Source organism: Copadichromis virginalis, linkage group LG23 (genome assembly GCF_057382275.1).
Source record: "Copadichromis virginalis isolate Kocher_CV1m ecotype Utaka linkage group LG23, C_Virginalis_male_GT1.1, whole genome shotgun sequence".
Taxonomy (NCBI): domain Eukaryota; kingdom Metazoa; phylum Chordata; class Actinopteri; order Cichliformes; family Cichlidae; genus Copadichromis; species Copadichromis virginalis.
In genome coordinates this window covers 24,407,815-24,429,141 of record NC_140639.1, presented here as the reverse complement: position 1 = coordinate 24,429,141, position 21,327 = coordinate 24,407,815, and the positions used below count along the sequence as shown (strand labels likewise).

General features: G+C 41.0%; 2 long non-coding RNA genes across 2 annotated transcripts; both read right to left on the bottom strand.

The window, feature by feature from the left end:
- Window positions 1-12,237: 12,237 nt before the first annotated feature.
- LOC146680945 (uncharacterized) lies at window positions 12,238-13,832 on the bottom strand. Its single transcript, XR_014918061.1, has 3 exons — window positions 13,692-13,832; window positions 12,684-12,776; window positions 12,238-12,553 (listed from the first exon to the last, which is right to left on the bottom strand). It is a non-coding gene; the product is annotated as an uncharacterized LOC146680945 (long non-coding RNA).
- A 3,733-nt stretch (window positions 13,833-17,565) lies between these two features.
- Window positions 17,566-18,740, bottom strand: LOC146680944 (uncharacterized). The gene is made up of 2 exons (XR_014918239.1): window positions 18,400-18,740; window positions 17,566-17,814 (listed from the first exon to the last, which is right to left on the bottom strand). It is a non-coding gene; the product is annotated as an uncharacterized LOC146680944 (long non-coding RNA).
- Window positions 18,741-21,327: the final 2,587 nt, after the last annotated feature.

Sequence of the window (21,327 nt, the reverse complement as noted above, 5' to 3'; positions counted from 1 at the left end):
GCATCCCAAAAAAAGGACCCATGCAATGATATGATTTTTGGCTTTTATTACATCCTGAACAAAATGTACCAGCCTGCTGCTGTAAACCATAGGCCCTGCCCACTGCCACTGTGGCTGCAGTAGGAGGTGGAGGCGTCCTTAGCTGTCCAGGCTAATGGCTACGAATGGGCTCTAATGCATGCTTCTACCAATAAATCACATGCACAGCGCCCTGCTTAGACATTCAGCAGCTTGGCCGACCACTCTGCTCCATCACACACTCTGAGATTAATGAGTACACACCCATTTACCTTGTACCAGTGGACAGCCAGATACACAAAGGCAGACACACTCACACACACATGCAAGTGGACAAAACACACTTAGATTTATATGACAATACTTATGAGGACTTTTATATTGACTGTTATTATTCTCCGAAACCTAAAACCCTGACAGCGAGAAGGGGCACAAATAATTTCTTTTTCCACATCTTTCTGGGCACGTAATCACATCCTGACAACACAGGTACACCCAAACACTTTCTCAGGTCTAGCGAGGCTCACGCAAGCCTTTATTCCGTCTGAAGGATAAAAATGTCTCGTCACAAATATCAACCGCACCGGTGTCGAGGCAAAACGGCACAAAGACAGAGAGAAACAAGAGCACGAGTAATGACGGTAGGCAAGCTGAATGATTAATAGGTTATATGCACGAGACACAACATTTCCTTTCTCCTAGTTTGGGTAAACTTTCTCCTTCGGGAGGCTGCCGTGTCCTTTGATCTTTCATTTAGAGTTATTACAATCAGACAACGCTGCGGCGAACACTTCAAGAATCCAATGTGGCGAGCAGAAAGCAGTTTCCAAATGTTTATTTTAGCAAGAAATAATGCACCCAACTAACCATATCTTTGGTGTTATCATCATTGCCCAGGCTATTTACAAACTGTATCTATTAATCATTTTTGAGCATGTACAGCAATTAAATTAGGCCGGGTCACACTCGAGCAATAATACGATTTTAATTGCGTGGGGCAAGACTCTAATTCAACTATCTCTGGATCGCTTGACGGGGGCAAATGAAGCACTCACAGAGAGAAAAGGAAGGAAGGAATGAAAGAAAGGGAGAGAGAGAGACTTTGGGTTTCAATTTATGTGAAAATGAACCAACGGAAGAACAAAAAGTCAGTGATATAGACTAAAATCAAAACAGTAGACAGTCTCTATCTTTTCAATTATGCACCTGGGTGTTGCAATCTGAAAAGACAAGCGCAACCGCAATTACAACTGAGCCAGACATCTGGTTTCGCCTCATCTCCCCTCCCTGAAACCTCTGACAGGGGAAAAAAAAAACATTTCAATACAACTCATCTGCAATCACCTTCAAATATGACGAGGTAATCCCAGGTCAAACTCCTACTGTCTGTACCTGGCGAGCAAAAACCAAACACCCCGCAGTTTAAGAACAGACAAACAACGGGAACTAGAGGACAAGCACAAAAAATAATGGAACGGGAACTAAACTCCGACCAAAAACCCGAGCTGCTGCTTCTGCAGTAATATGAATGTTTACTTGTTGAATCTTTTATCAGTTTTGTTTTTATCTCTCCCCCAACCACCACCACCTCTCTGTCTGTGTTATCTATGCAGCAGGTACTGAGCTATGCATTGGGGCTGCGTGGAGCTGATTAGAACAGTGATAGATGGGAGGGTGGATGACCTTAGCTTCCGACTAAACACAAGGTTGGACATTTGTCTCCTTGCTGCATTTGCATGCTTTCCGCCCGTTTATGGCAATTTGTCACCATAGTCGCTTTGCCATTGAGAAGACACGGTTAAACAAAAACAAAAAAAAAGTGCAAGGCTAGAATCCCAGGAATGAAAATTTAAAGCAGGTTATGATGAAGCACTTTCATTCAGATAATTCCACAATGCTGTGAGTTCTCCTCATGCTTAGCCTCTCCCTGTTAGTATCGTGTTAACTTCTGGAAGCGCAATTAAGGAACACTGGTGCAGAAATTCATCTCAGCAGCAAAACTGGGAAAGTTAAAAAAAAAAAAAGGGGGGGAAAATGCACGAGTTGCAAAGAGACACTTGTTTGGAGTCCACCTTCCACCCCAAACCCTCCACTCTAACCTCCCCCGTGCCTGTCTGCCACCCACATTAAGCGCCGTAAACACACACGCGTACATGACACACCGCACATGCTGATGAATGGCCTGTCATGCTGTTTGGTGATCAGTGAATTATTTACACTCATATGCCTTTAATAATTCAGGGGGGCCCTGAGTCTTAACAAATTACAGCACTGCTCCCCAAACCAACAGAGTTCACTCAGCCAGAGTGCCGCTCCGCCCCTCACCGCACGCGGCCCGTTCATCCACCCTCCAACACGCCCTTGGAACATGGTGGTGACATTTTTGCGAGGCACTAAATCTCTGGAGTAATTCGATAATTCTGAAAGCCGAGACATGTCTCAGCAAATCGGTCTCGGAAAACATGTCCACTGTGACCTCTCACCAACGCACGCATTAAGGCTAAACTGCTTATGCTTACGTTTGACTGATCGTAAGGATCTGAGAAGGTTTTGTTTTCAGACAATTTTGCATCTGTAAAACTCCAGCATTCATATGCTGATTTTGTGAGTTTTGTATCACCCAACAATTGTGTAATTAAAACCTTCTTCCTGTTATTATACAGGACTACAAAGTACAGGATATAAGTACAGGATAGGCATCCTGTATTGTTTGGAACCATGACGTTGGCAGCAGACCCTTCGAGACTGTAAAGTGAAGCCTGTATGCCCTTTTAGCATCCCACAGACGCTAAAAGGGGTCATGAAATGGGGTTCTTGGAGGATAATGCCTTGTTACTCTTCCAAACACAAAAAGGTTTTGCAGTGTAGCGCACTATGTTGTTCTGCTGTGGGAAGTTTGTGCCACTGGAGAGTGCCACTGACATAACAAGCGTTTCATTAGTCATCAACAATCTTTAGATGGTGGTGACCCAAGGTTGAGGAGAAGAACATTGAAGTTGAATTAAAATGATCAATGTTCAGGTTAGTGCAGGTTTCTTTTTGACTGTACTTGGTACCAGGAGGTTGTTTTTTAACTGTTGACAGTTGCAAACACTTTTAACAGAGCTACTTTTAACTGTAGCTCTACACATGGATCTAAGAAAATGGACACTTTCCTGAAAGCTTTCCATGTTCCCGGAACACTTCAACAATTTCTAAACACGGGTAACCTGATAGATACTGCTGCCCAATCTCACATGAAGATCCAGAGTTCTGTGTGGCGTTTGCATGGTCTCTCCTGGTTTCTCCCACAGTTCAAAGACATGCATGTTTGGTTAATTGGCAAATTACTCATAGGTCTGAATGTGACAATAAATGTCTGTCTCTTTAAGTTAGCTCTGCGACAGACTGGCAGCCTGTCAGGCGTGTACACTGCTTTTAGCCCTAACAACTTTTGTTGTTTTCATTTGAGGTCACAAGCCCTGACATAGCATTGCAAAAAGCATTGGAAATGTCTAAGGAGAACTCCTCAAGATTTTAACTGTTATTCTGGACAAACCCCCAATTCATCATGCTCCTCCCTGTTTCAAAGGAAGAAACTTACAGTAGCCATATAAGCATGTTTAACATAGTAAGGTTTATTGTGAAATAAAGCAAAAGAAAAAATTAAACGAAGCAAAGCAGAAAGAGGACCTCGGTTGAGTTTTATGAAGTATCATGTAAAAAAGGCCAATGCTGAGAATTTTGGGGGGTTCAAGACTGTAAGACTGATATGATACTTCACTAGTACAGAAACAAACATACACACATATATGTTAAACTATTCAATAATTCTAAAGCAAATATAAAATGATCTTCCGTCACACATGTGTATCAGTTGGCTTACATTCAGTACTTCCTGTCAGTCACACAGAATAAGCTGGTCATGTATACATACAATAAGAGATTAGGTCATTACTACGTGCCTTTCTGTATATCCTTGTCATCAAGTAACACACACATACACACAGACACGGAGACAAAGACGGCACACACAAAGATAGAAAGAGGCACGCACAAGCACACACAGAGGCCCCACCAGACACTTCCAGGTCCCTAACGAGGTCGCTAATTAACTCTCCCACTTGCGCTCGCTCGTTTTCATCTGAGGTGCACATTGCTTTTTTGACAGGAGAAAATTGCTGGGCAATTAAATCATCTAAAGACGAACACTCCAGCAGCTGGTATTAACAGCTAAATGTTACATCCATTTTCAAAAATGTGATTGTGGAGAAACTGTACAGTAAGTGACTGACTGCTATAGTGCTTTCTAATAACACAGCTGAGGCTTTATAGCACTGTACTGCACCAATCCCACATGGTATGTTGATGTTACAAATACAAATACTCCAGATGCTGCTTTTTATAGCCTTTGTGCTCTGCTTTGTTAAAGTATTTGTGCGATAGTGAATGCAGATGTTTTACTGCTGACTGTGCTGCCATTCAGCCCAATGCAGACTCAATGTAAAGCCAGAAACCTGATTAATAAAGGTGAAAAATAGTTTCTGATTCTGTTTATACAGCAACTATTTATTGTCTGCATTTGTAAAAAACCATGATTGAGTTTTCAATGAATTGGTACAAAACAGTGAAATGTGGCAGGGATTTTCAGGAACCAAGAAGGTTGTTGCACTGCTTTGGATATCAGAGAAAAACACATTCAAGAAGCTGAAATCAGGGCTTATTTGGTCATTTTTTGTGTGTAATTTTAAGGTAAAGTTCTTAAACTTACCCAAATGGAATGGCACACAAGTCAGCAGGAAATGAAAATGAAAATATGAATTGGAGTACCTAAGTACCTATGGAATATCATAAATAGTGCAGTGTGGAAGCAACACAAGTCTAACAAGATAAATCAAAGAAATAAAACCATTAGGATACACAAGAGAAGCAGCTGAACACATCCGACACACTCGATTTAGATAAGACACAGCAGAATACAGACAACGAACTGGGCAGGAAAACAACAAATATAAGAAAATACAGCAAGCCACATGAGATTTTCAAAATAAAACAGGAAGCCAGGCACATGGTGATGAGATAAAGCAAAATGTTGCAGCAGCCTAAGCAAAGCAGCCCTGACCTATCTCTACCCTACCACCGCCTTTAGGTGATCCAAGGCAGCCAAAAAATGTATGCTTGGTCTACCCCAGGACCTCCTCTCAGGATATATGCCCAGGACACCTAATCACAAGCATCATAGTCAGATGCCCGAACCACTCTGGCTTCTTGATGTGGAAGATTAGGATGAGATAAATGACTGAACGTTTCTCTCCATCTCTAAGGGCTCCTGTAAACGATAGTTCTACATTACAATTGATCAACTTCTCACATGAGTTACATGACTTTAACGGCTCAAACCCACAAAGAAGAATCACCAAGAGCCTGAGGTCTTTGCATTTTTAGCATTTCAGCATCTATAAACTCATTTTCACATGGCGATCTCCAGGGGGTAAAAAAAAAAAAGGTCAACTACATGTGCTAAAAACTGCTCCTTTGTTATTATCTATGTATATGGTTATTTATACTGAGACACCATCCAAGAAGTCTACACTCCAACTTTGGTGAGGGACATTTTAGGGTTTTATTTGCATGTTATTTAGCACCAAGAAAGCAGGCAGGCTGTATATGGGTGATAATGTAACCCTTTATCCCCCATATATCATATATCAGCTACATTTCTAGATCCAGCTAATATCTGTTTTCAGTGAAAATGTACTCACACTAAACTATGAATACAGTTATTGTGGTTGGTGCCTAGTGGAGAATCAAGCAGCTTAACATTGCTGAAAAAGCAGTAACAACTTGAGTTTCTCAACATTTTATTTTCCAACTAACTGACTGATTTGGTAGTAAGTAGATGGTGTGACTGTCGATCACAGTTGACGTGGCTCAAAGCTGATTTTGTGTCAGTTGTTTAGAACTTTGGCCATCCTGTAAACCCTGCCCTTTCTGTTAGCACCACTCATTAAGGGGAAACAACATCTGACCCAGCTCCGTGCACCCATGCAGACATATACACATGTACACACACACACACACACACACACACACACACACACACACACACATACACACACACACACACGCATTGTGTTCCAGGTCCCACTTCATGTCAGTTCAGCCTCCTGGGTCCCCGGCCTCTTCTGAAACTGATTTTTGTCTCCTATTTTGTTAACCTCGCTCGCAATTAACCCCACGCTGCGAGCCAGCCACACATGGGCCAATAGAGGCTAACCTACAGTATGTGAGTGCCCAGCCCGGTGTGAATCACTGCATTGTGTCATCTGTCCTGCAAAAGAAAGGACTGGGGAGAAAGGAGAATGAGACACAGAGAGGGAGAAAGAGTGCTGTTTTTTGGGGGTCCGCTATTCTTGGAAGGATACCCCCGGGGGCGATGACAGCAGTGGAGGGTGGAGGGTTTGTTTCTGCGTCTGTGTGTGCGTGCAGTGAGGGAGGGAGGGTCCCATCCTGACAGGTTCTTTTGTAAGGGGTTGGGGATGGTGTGTGTGTGTGTGTGTGGGGGGGGGGGGGGGGGGTCTTTGGGTCAGAAAAGAGAGGGAGGAAGGAGGGCGAGGGGGTGCGTAGGTGAGGGCATGTTTTGTGGTGCCGTCAGGAGCGTTGGAGATGGCGTGAGTCGCCACCGACGGGGGGTCATTGTACCCACTCCATTCTGTCTCCACACTCTGCCACTGCTCAATGGGCGGATTAAATAATACGCCTGAGTCTTAATCTTTGAACTGCGCAGACACAGATGCACAAACACTCACACACGCAGCTGAACCGAGTCCGCGAAGGTTGGATCCCACGCAGCGTGTGTGTGCATGTGTGTGTGTGCGGTTTCTCTAAACGTCCACATCGATGGTTACGCCACAATCCATAGGTCTCATTTGCATCGCCGAATACACCGTAATGATGTTACCCACGCCACGGCTCATACTGTAAGGCTTCTTTTTATAGATCCCTTCTTGCTTTTTTTTTCACCTCATAATGAGAGAAAAAGGTCAGTGTCTGGTGAGAGGGAGGAGGGGGAGGGTATTAAGACAGGATCCTTGGTTTCTTTACAGTTCTCCAAGTTCACCAACTCCAGCAAATGAGTGTGTACAACAAGCCAAGGGGCCTTTTATTGCAAATCTAATTCATTTCTCTAGACAACTGTGAAATTTGCCATTGACATTAGTCATTACCCCAAGGCTAACGAAAAGATGATCTCAGTTAATAAATGATCCCTAACAAGGAGCGCTCTCTTTCTCTCTCCCATTGTGTTAATGGCAGGGGCAGCTGTTAACGCCATGCAGTTACAGAACAACACTGCTAACACCGACTCTGGCTCCACTTCCTTCTCAGGCCGTCTGCTTTCATTTGGCTGCTGGGTACCCTCGCTCCCCCATCCTGTATTATCATCATCATCATCGTCACCATCACCCCTGCAGATCCTGCATTATGCAGTGCCATCATTAGAGCCTCGATTTCAGACGCTTCCGGCACCATTGCTGGATTGTGACCTGGCTCCTTCTTCTTCTTCTTCTTCTTCTTCTTCTTCTTCTTCTTCTTCTTCATGGGTTCTGGTCGGCTCGGATTCCAAGACGAGCTGTTGGGAACGGATGTGAGTGATAGAAATTGGAAATGCGGAGAAAGGGTGAAGAGATTGCAGCAAATCAGGCAGGATTTGGGGGGAAACTAATCATCTGCAAATGACTCTGACCCTCCAGCTGGCCTTGGCCATCACTGATACTTAACAATAGTTGTTCAAAGCACCATGAGCAGGAGCACAACGCGTTCAGTATGGGCCCTTCTACAAGACAAAGAAAAAGGTCACCAACTGTAATCAAACCCTTTTGTTCCTGTCAATTTACATAATTTGAAAATAAAACATATCACCACTGTGCTGTTTTACTTCTAGACCCCTCATAATTGTTTCTTGAGAAGTGAAATCCATTATTAGGGTGCTGGGGCATCAGCGTTTGTCTGCCTCTGAAATGAAAAAGTCACATTTCCTCATCGGAGGAAAATGGAATTGTTCAAATTGTGTTTGCAAGAGAGGGCTGCGCACGTGTAGCGGGGAATGGGGAGCACATAATACGATATTCCCGTTTTTTTTCCCTACTCGGAGTTCCAATTTATTGAAGTAACCGAGCAGAAAATGCACTGACAGCTGTAGCACTTTATTGCGAATTAGTATATACATTCTACACCCCGCGAGAAAAGCCAAGCCTCATTGTATTTCTGTAATTGCTGGAGCCCGGGAGAACGAAGGGCCAACGGCAAGTCGAGCAATTACAAGCTAAAGATGACAGGGTATACTTTTAGCTTCAGATCCCATTTGAAACTGGGAGTGAAAGTTGGGAGGAGATGGCGTCAGAAAGGTCTGTTAGGTGGCACGAGTGGGAGAGAGCAGGTGTTTAACAAATGAAATGCAAATACGTGCTGGTCAACGTAGCTGGTCATCACTGTTGTCATGGTTATTGTGATTGCTGGGTACTTTTAGTTGTGTTTAACAGAAGGAGAAAAAAAACACCTCTTTTCCTAAAATCTGCTGGCTAATTAATGTTTTTGGTTTTACTTTTTACTGACAACCCATCAGATGATGAGTATTTATTTTCAGGAATTTGTTCCCAGGTAAGCAGCTTTTTGCTGGTATTGTTGTGGCAGAATTACCAGCAAATCTACATGGAGAGGTGTGTTCCTGGATCTCACTGTGTGTGTGCAGTCATGTTTGTAAACCTGTCTATAGGAATGTGCTAACGTATATTTAGAATCCATGCGTACACACTTACAAAATATAATTGTGCATATGTAAAAAAAATATAAATGTGCATACAGGTATTAATTAGTGTCAGAAATTTTACACAGTTTACATTTTTCGCCACACATTTATGAATCACAGCACACCCAAATTTGAACATCTTCTTTTATAGATTTACGATCCCAATTCAAAAAAAAAAATGGGAACCAGTATGAAAAGTAACTAACAAAGTTTCTGCAGTGATTTCCAAATCACTGCAGAAACTTTGTCTAGTAAGTTGTGGAGACATTCTCATCATCTACAGTACAAAATAGCATCAAAAGAGTCTGAATATCTGGAGAAATCTCTGTGTGCAAGAGACAATGCCAAAAATCTACACCTGATGCCTCCGATCTTTTGGGAATGCTTCAAAGTGGAAAACTCTTCTGTGGTTAGACAAATAAAATATGAAATTGTTTTTGGAAAACATGGCTACCGTGTCCTCAGGTCTCAAGTGGAGAGGGACCATCCAGCTTCTTATTATCTCTGAGGTCAAAAGCCTGCCTTTCTAATGGTATGACAACCTATGGAACTGGCACCTTGCACATGTGGAAAGACACCAGCAATATGAAAAGGTATTTACAGGTTTTAGGGCTCCCATGCAGATGCTGTCTTTTTTTAGGGAAGACCAGGGCTGTAAAATAACTTTGTTAGCTTGTACCACTAATGGTACAAAAGTTGCTAGCTTTGTAGCACAGACCAAAAAGTCTTATGCTTTATGCTTGTGCTACCAAAACGTAACACAAGCATAATATTCTCTCTTTTAAATATCTTGCTTCCCACAACGTAAGGATCGTCTAATTTACTCTTTTTTGCTGCTTCTGAGCAGTATTGAAAAAAATTAAAGTTGCTTCTTAATCAGCCAACTTTTACTTTCTTGTCACACATACCCTCAACTGGAAGGTTGTGTTTTAGTTTCATCCTGATGAGCCTGTTTTCCTTTAAAGGTTTAAAACATCACTTGAAACAGTCAAAGTACAGCTTTTAAATTCCATTAGATTCTCTGAGCGGCTACCCTACCCTAACCTATCTACCAGTGGATTGGAGATAAACATAAAAGGAATTGTGGGAATTTTTTTAGAAGTCAAGGCTAATAACACTGACATGATAACAATTTACTACCACAACACACTACATTGCTACTACTCTGTAGCATTGTGACGTACCATGGCTTCACAATAAAACTAAGTGGGTAGCAAAGCTGTTGCGCGAGCGTATGCAAGACCATTTATGGCACAGACAGTTTTTTTCATCACATATGCAATGTATATATTGCACTGTACAGCCCTGAGGAAGATGATGTTAAACTGAATACTAAGTTGTTTACAATAGCGTGGCTTCATAGTAGGAAACTCTAGTTGGTGAACTGGCTTGCCTGGTGTCCAGACCTTTCACCAGTTGAGGACATTTGGAGCATCATGAAACCAAAAATACGACCTAGAAGATCCAGGAATGTCGAGCTAGGATCCTCTACCAGAAAAGAATGGGACAAAATTCCTCTCCCAAAAGTCCATCAGCTGCTCGCCTCAGTTCCCAGATGTTCACAGACTGTTGTTAAAAGTAGAGCGGATGCTCTAGAAGACCTTTCTTTAAAACTTTCTCAGTTTACATGTTTGATATGTTTTTTTTCTACTCTGAATAAAATCTGGTTTTATGAGATTAGCAAATTGTTTTCTTTTTTTATTTACATTTTACACAGTGTCCCAACTTTTTGGCGGTCTGGGTTGTAATCGCGCACATTCTGAATACATATTTACGCACTTTTTGTACACATCCACAAATCTCAGAGCATATTTAGAGAATCCTTTACACGTTTAAAAATCTAATTACACAGAGAGAGAGACAGAGATTGCAAAAAACCCACATAGCTCATCATACACATCCACAAATACAATATTTCTTTACATTAGCAGCACAGGCATCTTCATAACCAGTAATATGTATTTATTACAAATGGATATTGAGACTCTTACACTTGTTTTAATTGTGTATTTATGTTTGCCTTCATAAAAGTCTGTATGTAAGCCTGTGTAACCAGAATGATCCTTTTCAGGAGATTCAGGAAGTCACTGCTTGCCAGTGCATTTCTAAAAATCTATAAATGACCTTAAATGACTTTTACAAGTGAAAAGGATAGACATACCCTCCAGTCATGACTTTTATTCTTTTTATTCATTTAGATATAGAAATACACAGGATTTTACACATCTTTGATTAAGGTTCAAATAAGTTTAGACCAAGCAGAAACTTATAAACCAGGTTAAAAATGAAAAAAGGGCTTCAAAAGTGAGTTAACCCCCATAGGCACCCATGTTAATGCCTGATTTAATAGCACAAATAAATGTGTTTACCACCTGATACCAAGCCTGGTTTGGTCAATAGAACTCTCTGGGTGTTAAAAATCATATTTAACCTGAATGCCACTGGTCACCACATCTAATTGCTGGACTGATCGCCCCTTTATGTTTGTGGTGTTTTTGGAGCATTTTGAATGCAGTTGTTTGGAAAGGGTTAGGGTTAGTATTTCTAGTATTTTATTCATATGATAGCAAATATTAGCTGGTATCTGTGTCCATGCAAAGGACCGTCGATCCCCTACTTCCTTTAACTGTTTGCTTACACAGCCATCGAGCTAGACCTTCACTCTAAGAAATAAAATGTTGTATTTACTCCACCCAGTTATGTCAACCGGTTCCACACAACTGGGTTAGTGAAATATAAAATGTATGATATATTTAATTTGAACAACAAATTTTAAGTAAATCTGATAAATCTACTCACCCAAAACACGCTCTACTGAAACTATAGGATTAAATCACTTTAACAGAATTGCAACTTAGTCTATTTAAGTTTGTAAATTAAATAAATCGAACACAAGTTTATTCAGTTAACCTAACTTTAATAACACTTTGTGTAAAACTTGTTGAAGCACACTTTGAGCAATTCAAATGCTTCTAGATCTTTTTCCCCAAACAATCTTTACATATATTCAAGTGCATTTTAGGTGCAGGAAGACAAGATACAGAATGTCATGTTAAACTGAAATGATTAAAACTGGAAAGTGTTGTGATTCCAACATTTTTAACATTAACATGACTTAATTTAAACTTGATTGGGCTACAATGAAAAGCCCACAATACAGCCCTTCAAACAGCAGGTAGAAATTACTTTTGTGTCATTTTTGTCCATATTTAGAAAAATAACCTTTGCTTCAAAACTTAAACTGAAGTCCAAAGTTAGGAGCAGTCTTTTTCAGTGTAGTTGGATGTTGGTAAAGGTTCAAGAACAAAGAACGCAGAAAAGTGAAAGGCCTTGCAGAAGTTCTTGTGGCAATTCAAACTGAACAGTTTATGAAGTGCAAGGAGAAGGGTTCGAGAACCTTAAAGTTCAGTGTCCTCTATAGTTCACTACAGGCTGTTTCACTCAAGCAGTTTGTTTTTCAGAACCTGCACCTTCATGGATAGGTTGTTCCCATCCAACTCCATCAGCACCTTCTGAAGAAATTCAAATGTGTATTTCAGGTGCTTTGGGTAGCTCAGATTTAGACTATAGATTAGTCCAAGCAGGAGGGCACAACCCTTTGCCACATCACTAAGAGCTTGCAGCACAGTGCATCCTTCTATGATGACACCAATGTCCTCAGGTGTATCTGCAGAGTTTGCTCTCATGTCTGACAACATAGACTCCCAACGTCAGCTGCTCTGTTTCTCTGCTTGCACCAAGATCCACATCCTTTAAATAAAAATTAAAAAAAGATAAGTTAATTGCGTACATATACATATGGACAAGTAAGTCCACCTTCCATTTCCAATCCCAAATTTAAAAAAGGAAAATAACTGATCGTTTTCCTTTTTTAACTTACCAAGAATTCCTTGAACAGGTCATCTGGCTTTTCATTTAAGTAGACACAGACAGCTTTCAGAATGCATTCCTGTCAAACATCAACGCTGGGATTCTGGTGGAGATAAGAACTCAATATGAGAGAAGTTTCCTATTTTGGTTCCTTTCAACCTCTTTACAAAACAAAGTCAAAAATATTAACACATAGCAGATATGTGATTAAGCAATGTTTCATAACTCACATCAGTGATGTGCAGTGAGGTTCATGATTGGTAAGGCACTGACTCCTCTGTGTCAGATTAACAAATATATGAACCCAAAAATCGAAGCTTTTCAATTTTGACATTACGTGAAAGCTTTCATTTTTGCTTTAATCAATTCTAGATTGTTCAACAATATATTTAATAATTGTGCCCCTAAAAATATTAAAATTAAATAGAAGATTAGAACTGGGCAATATGGACTTAAAATCCTATCATGACATTTTGTGGATAACAATAAGTCTGTGAAGGTTCACAGTCATCCAGGTCATCGTAGTCTAAGGAGCTTGGAAAGAAAAGTGAAGCTTCTTCAGTGAAGATTTCTGACACTAAACCAGAAATCAACATGGAGTCGAATTCTTTCAAACAATGTAGCAACTTAATTGATGCACATTTCTAAAATACACTACACATTCATTTCATTCTTCAAACTACAGGATCGCTGGCGCTCCCAGTGGTCATTACTGATGTCAGGGAGCAGGTGCGGTAGATGTTGGGAGTAATTTTAAAACTGTCGGTCTTAGTAGGCAAGTCTCATCTTAACAAGAATCGCAAAAGATTTTGGAAAATTACACCGAAGCAGGTTCAACAATATTTGTTAAATGTTTTCATACTTCTAACATGTGAGAGAGGTATACAAGCTAGAGTGTTAAAAAATTTGCCAGGCATCATTTGTTTAAAAAAAATGCAAAAGTATTCCCGAAAGTGTCAGATGTGTATCAGTTAGTATACATTAATCAAATTTGTCATCCTTAAATTGTTGAACTTACCAAATAATCCTCAGATGGCGATGGATTCTATCCAGGATGCTAAGCATATGCAAGTCTCAGTTGAAAATGGCGGATGATCAAACTTCCACACTGCACATGTGCAAACTCAGAAGTACGGAGAGCCTATTAGGACAATCCTCTTTAAATTAAAGTGCTCTTCATTTTAAATGAACTTTTTACATTGGATTTAATTTACTGCATTTTGTTGTATTGAAATATTATGTTGTTAATTAAATTCAAAACAACATACTTGTGTTTAAAGTTAAAAATCAATTGGTGGCATTAGTTTTAACATGAAGCATTTACATAATGCTACCAACATCAGTGTGTCATTTCTTAGAGTGTTGGATGTGAGTGTTTGTGGGTAAAGGGTTAGCTGTTCATCTGTTTGGTTAAAGTGTAGGAAAACTATTAGAGGGAATTAAAATGAGACAATGTGTATTTTCATAACTGGAAAAGTTAGTTCATTGTAAAAATGCTGGGTGTTTTAAAAGACTATTTTCATGCTTTGACAAAGAATCCATTTTGTTTCTTTCAGTGCTGATAGTCTTCACGATTAAAGGCGTTGCATCAATCCATATTAATCACTTTTTTTCGCTGTCAAGTAGCTTTTGTCATTTTGTGAATCAGCTCCATTAACACAAATGTCTGTGGCAGCAGCTGCCACAAAAAAGCCATAGATAAGCGTTCATGGCTTCACTGAACATGTCCACAGCCACATGTATACAGTTATAAGAAAATGACTATAACACATTCTCCTTTGATTTCTTCCATCAGTCTGCTCCACTTCTCTTTTCTTCAACAAAGAAACGCAGAGAGATCTCTGGCCTGAGCTGATCCCAGACCTGCAGGGGATTTCAGCTACCTCCGAGCTCCCCAGACGCCTCCTTTCATGATTCCAGGTAACTCCTCCATGCGGTCTTGCAGCTCTGTTGCTCACTTGCAGCGTGCTAGGAGACACAGAGGAGAACATGCTGTTTTATCACTCTTCTGTATTTGTCAGGCTGATGTGCTGTTTGGTGTGCAGAGCTGCTGAACTGTGAAGTGCCGGGGGCGTTGAGAATAAAGAAGGACCTGGCAGTATATGAACCAGCCAGCCTGTCCTGTGTGCAGGTGAACTGCCCAGGGCCTTTGAGGGCTGCCTGGAGAATTGATGTCAAATGAGAGTGACTTGAGAGGTTGGTCAGGTGCATGAAATATGTATCGAGGTGTATTCCAGCTTCAGCGAGAATGTCTTCCTTTCCTCGGGTGATTGATGGATTGATTTAGACTCTCAAACTGGAACCAACTGTACTGCCCCGGGAGGAAAGCCACACCCAGCAGGCCATCCCTGTGCAAAATCAACCAGACACAGTCAAAACGAGAACAGTGAGGCTTATAAAGTTGCAGTTTTTTCTCCATCAGATCAGGCTGTTTTATTTGCCATGCTGGAACTGCGACTGTGCCTCCACTCTGCTGCTCTGCCACCAGTGAGAGCAGCCCTGGGGATGCTAACAAAGAGACGGAGAGTACTTAGGATGTAAAACGCACAAAGCCGCAATGTAAACACTTGTCTTCCTTCATATTAGATTTTCCATCATCTTCATTGCTCCGTCTTTTGCCGAGAAGCACATCTCACACTCCGGCATTTCAATTTGCAACGCCGCCTCTCCAAAGTACATGTTCATTTATTGCTGTTATTACTTTGTCATGTTGGATAAATTGATAACATGACATAACTTGTTTGCTGCCTTGTTGCGCTGGCAGTCTGATTATGAGGTCAAGTGCGTTAACAAATGACAAATGCGAGAGATGGGAGAGTTGCCATCCGTTCGCTTCGAGTCACTTCTTTTTCCTCTCCTAAAATTAAGACTGCTGCTCTGCCAGGGGTGAGGCAGATTGCAGGTTTCTCTTTGCAGAAATAATTCACTCTAACATATCAAGCTGTGGAAACTAAAGTCTAATCAGTAGCAGAAGAAACAAGAAAGCCTGATAGTCGATGCCTTTGGGTTGTTTTTGTGGTATAAAGCATATTGAACAATTTGACTCTTTAAACTGCAGCATATGTAGCATTTTTCATGTTTTAAAAGATGCTTTATTGCCAACGCCTGGTTAGACCGTAACCTAACTGTAAAAATGAGAACCCCGCGATCCAGAGGATCTAGTCTCAGTATCCTTCTTACATTCTCGCACAATGCTAACAGCAAGCAACAGCTAACTTTAGCCTGGATATGTAGCTCGCTGATCGCAACAGACGACCTCCTCCTGAAATTCTGGACCACAACACCGACTCCACATTAGGACAAAAATCCAAACCTCGGCTACTTCTCTAAAGCACCTTTTTCATTAGTACCTACTCAGATCGAACGACTACAACCGAGTACTAGCTTGTGTGTGTGCTTGCATCTTAGGTGTTAATGCATTAAGATGTTTTAGGTGAGAATGTAATGGCGTAAACTTCAAATCTGTGGCCGATTTGTCAGGTTGTTTTCCAAGGTGTCCACTCCTGCTAGTGTAACAGCCAGAACGCCTCGTCAGCTATCATCTGTTTGAACCCGTGATGTCCTGCTTCTCGGCCCGTTGCTCTTTAAAAACCCCTGCTGGCCTTCGCACAGTGATGGAAGTTCAACACAATTTGCTTACGTTGCTTTGAACTGGTTAAATTTGGGTCCATAGCTAACCGGTTTTGGCTGAGATTAAAGTTAAGCTTCAAAACTGAATAATTTTATTCAACCTTACTGGAATGCTGTCGGTGTGTTTTGAACTGAGTCATTCACGCATCTCTATCTCCTGATGTCCAGATCTGTCATCCTTGTTTTACCATCTTATTTTGAATTAAAACTGACATTAAAGTATTTTAATCCAGGAAGGAAAGTGAGTGTTTCCACCAGGAGCAGAAACATCTGGACCAGCATGTTGATGCTGTTCATGGACAGAACCTCCAGAAATCTTTTACTGCAGTTTTTACTAATTATTTCACAGCGATGGTCCTTTTAAAGTCGAGCATTTTTCCAATGTGCTTAAAATTAATGCTGTGCAGATAAACAGAGAATGTTCACTTTCAGAGTAAAAGTTGCACCTTTGAAACACACTGGTTAAATTGGTAAGACACAGCGTTTACTTTGAAGGCAAACATTTCACTTTTTCAGCATTTACTACAGCTAAAGAGTAAAAGGAGAGTATGTGCGCACTACATTTAACCAAATTAGTCGCACTGAAAAACAAATGTTTCCCCAGAATTCTGACTTTAATTCGTTTACATGTAAATTCTTTTGTTATTTTGATTATAATGTAAAACTTAACTGATCAAATGAAATTAATGCATCTGGCATGAAGTTATTTAATCCAAGCATATTTTACTTTACACAACAACAGTCTCCCCCTTTATATTGTAAGGTAAAGACCCTAATATAATATTATTATATTATATTATTATAATAATAACAATATTTTATTTTCTTTGCATGGAGATTTTTGATGACATCCATCAACCTCCAACTGGTGTTTGGGGGATACACACTTTAACCAAGCAACTGAAGGTTTCCAGGGGGTCACCACCCAGTCTCTACACAGCAAATCCAGCATGTCCAAATTAACACTGTCGGATTTGATTTCAACACTATTAAAGTGTCTATATGGGTCCACACCAGAGAGTGTTAATTTAACTCTTTTTGGAGAGTTGGTACGTTAACTCTGATTTAGTGTTAAACACCAAATCTGTCTGGAGTTGATAATTTAACACTTGGTGTTAAGAGTTTATATATTAACTCTCAAAGAGTATTTTAGTTTAACTACGTAAGAGTTATCTTCTAATTCATTCTAAAAAGCGGGAATTTTACTGTTCTGAACTTCCAGAAATTTCTTTTGGAAATAAACATTTACTAAAAAGATGCAATGGTTTTTGAAAAACATTTATTCTGAACTGTGCACCACAATTTCAAAACATTTTCTGAAAGACGTAACAGTATACATGTTCTCACTTTCATTAGAATTTTGTTTATCAAAAGGTCTGACATGGTAAATGCAAATAACAGCATTCTCATCACTTATTTCTTCAATACAATATGCATGTCCTTCATTCATCCCTTTGTGGAACTTCAACGCACTTCTGCTCTCCCCCATATTCCATCTTCACAAGCATATCCTGTGCGGAGATTGAATAAAAATTAGTTGACACTAATTAATGGCACAAATAATCCAGTAAACAATTGCAGCACAGTAAAAAAAAAAAGGAATCCTCTTTGAGCCATTACTTGTGTAAAGTATTTTCCCAAAAGACAAGGACACAGGCAACAGGTAATACTGAACTAAATGTAAAACCTCAACCTTTTTCATTTTTACCTAAACTGTGTGCACAAAACTCTGGAGGGATCTAAATGCTAACGTAGAACCCAGTCAGGACGTCTGCTACTGCTGTTTGCTCGTTTTTTTTTTTATGGGCGATCGTTTTCAGGCTTCAAGTAGCACCATTATACCAACATTTCACATTCTAGACATTGTTTTAGGTGTATTTGACCAAAGGTTTGACTGAAAATTCACATGCAAGCTTTTTTTCAGTGCTGTGGTATTTGCCCGCAAACAATACCTTTCAGCTAGCTAAAACAGAATATTATGCTATCAGCGAGCAACATGGCTAATGCCTTTCACACAGCTTTGTCTCAACTCCAAAGAGCCACAGAAGTAAAAGCTCATAATAATAATTGAAACAATCTTTGAAAAAATGACTTACCAAGCATGGCAAACAACTCGAATATGTAGAGCAAAATGTTCTGAAACGGCTTCACTTCAGCTTCAATTGGAGCCGTGCTGGGGGCGGAGTCTGTGAATTTACTCTGTTGGTGTCATAGCCCCTGTAGGAGTTCAGAGTTAAGAGGTCAAGAGTTAATGTTTCCATTGTAACACCTCCAGATTTGACAGAGAAACACTCATTTTTAACACTCGATTTTAACTACTATCATTTTACACCTCAGAGTTACATTAAAAGAATGTGACTCTGCTTAGAGTAAAATTAACTCTACTTTTGCAAGAAGACTATTAACACCAAAACATTTAACACTTTTGAATTTGCTGTGTAGGCCTCCATGACTGAGCCCTATACTGTCACTCAGGTATACCTACAGTATAAAAGCGATATACAGTGCACTGGTTTCCCAGTCGCTGTACTTGCATATGTTCAACGTTACAGTACAGGACGTTTTGGACCCCGCTAGCTCATGCACAGAATGGAAAAACAAGCACCAAACGCAAACATAAAACACTTCTGGTGATTATTCGTCTAAATGTGTGATAATGTTCACATTTTCTTGTAGCTCAGGCAGAAAAGATGTCAGAAATGTTAAGTTCAACAAGGCCAGAGAGGTCATGAGTTTAATGGCATGATTGGGTAAATACAGAGTTCAAATTTGGCTCCAAGATTCCTAACGATGGTCCAATTCCTGAGGAATTGGCAGTGATTAAGAGGAGGCCGAAGCAGGAGGAAAAGCCCTGTCAAGGTCAAAGAGGGCTCGTGATAAAGGTTGCTAAGCTACAATCTGTGACAGGCAGAGAAACCTGAATGTGTGTGTGACTCAAGAAACTACAACACACTTTACCTCCAGGTCTTAATTTACAGTGAGCTGTCTTTAAAAAAGAAAAAAAGGGAGAGCTGTACGTGGCCTTTCTCTCCCACACTGGTTTTTCAGGCTACTCAGAAGGTTACATTTAACTCCAAATTAGCTCTCAGGCAGCATCTAAAGGTTTCACGAGGATCGGAGCTGAGCTACAGTAGGACCAAAGATAACACAGAACCGAGAAACAGTTGAAATGTGAGCCTGTGACCCCAAATATTTCTTCGGCAACATTCGTATAATTGATTTAAATTCCATTTACTGCTAAGAGGTGTGCAGATTGAAGTGACCTCTGCCTAGGAATAGAAGTGGAAACAATAAAAAAAAGTACTGAAAAAAGCGCTCGATGAAGCGCTCAAACAGCTGCGAATGACGCCCTGGCAACACCATACCTTCAGGGGCCCAAGTGTACCGCCTGTCCTCAGGGGGACGACTGTACTGTCAAAGAATTCCCATTATGCATTATCACAAAGTCAGACAGCAAAATCTTCAAAACCAGTGTCTGTGATGGGCTAAGAAAGAGCTGACAAGAGAGCGCTAGCCGCCCCCCTCCTCCCCGCCACCCCCTCCATCTGAGTCACTTTGAAAACTTAGCAGATCCACCTTTTAACAATCCTATGGGGATGAATCAACCTTGCGCTCCTATCTAAGACGGTACAACCAGCACACCTAGAATTACAATGGAAGCACATCAAGGGACGGCCAAGCCTGACTGACAAGCGCTTCCCCCCCTCCATAAAAGAGCCGGGCTGCCTTCATTTGCATGACGGGGTTTTGGACTGGTGGTGAGAGTTAATCAGGGCTTTCCACTGTGCCATAGCAGGGGCTCTCTACCCCCACCACCACTGCTGCCATCACCCACCACCACCACTCTTTCCCTTCTAACCGAAGCACCCTTCCCCACGAGGGCCCGCCGGTGAAATCCTCTTAGTGGCAGTAGGCTAAAAGAGGAGTTTGCACCCACCTTGCCTCCTGGGATGGCTTTTTTTTGTGGGGGTGGGTGTAGCGCGAGGCTGGCCGTTCTGGGGGCTTCATCTCCATCGGGACTGACCTCCCTTCCACTGCCTGGTACCTCCTATTAAAGCAGCTTTAATTACAGAGATGATTCCTCCACTTCCTCTGCTCCTCCAACTAACACCCCTCCACCCTCCCCACCACACCCCACGCCTATCTCTCCCTCTCCACAGGGGAGCACTCCTTGTCTCCTCTCCATTAAGATTGAGAGAGTGAAGGGGAGAGGAGCCCGCAGAGCCTACCACTTCCACACATTCAGCGGGGAGCAAATACCATTTTCAGCTTCAAATGTCTTTTCACAGATTGGGTTTATTCATTTATTTTATTATTTTTCTCCATAGATTTTTTTTTTGATCTATGAAGCAAATTAAAAATGATTCATGTGTTTGAGCGTACTTGGGGTGCGTGTGATAGTGTATGAAAAAGAAATGCATGTGGGAAAGTGGGTGTGCTTTCAACAAAGTTGGACAGATTGAATCGGGAGCTCAGATGTCAAAAACGTAGCACCAACTGTGGTTCTCGCCGTCCCAGGGATGATTAGAAAGTAAAGATTGCAATGTTATCTCCGTCCTTTGGCCCCAAGAAGAAGCAAAAGACTTCTTAATCTACATCGTACAAGAGGAAGGTGATAAAATCACCTTTGTTGTCCACTTTTTACCCGTCCACGTCCAGCCTCTATTACACCGGGATGGTACCTGAGCGCGGGAGAACTCGGGAACCATTTTTTTCCCTCCATTTCACAAACAGCCAACTGTTATCAGTTAATTCCAGTGAGGGATGCTTGATTTATGCTTCCTTGGATAATAAAGTACAGTATCGCTAACATGTGTAAAGTGTTCCCCAAGCGCCACCTCTGTCTCCTTGATTAATGCCGATTTAATTAAGCGGCGTGCTAATTAAGCAATAAATAATGACAAGGTGCGCATTTATGCAAAGATAATAGCAAACCCTGGGTGAAGTGATACCCCGGAGAAGTTGCCCAATCAGATCATTTCTTTGGACAACAATGGGGTGAGATTAAATGCATCAAGCAGACA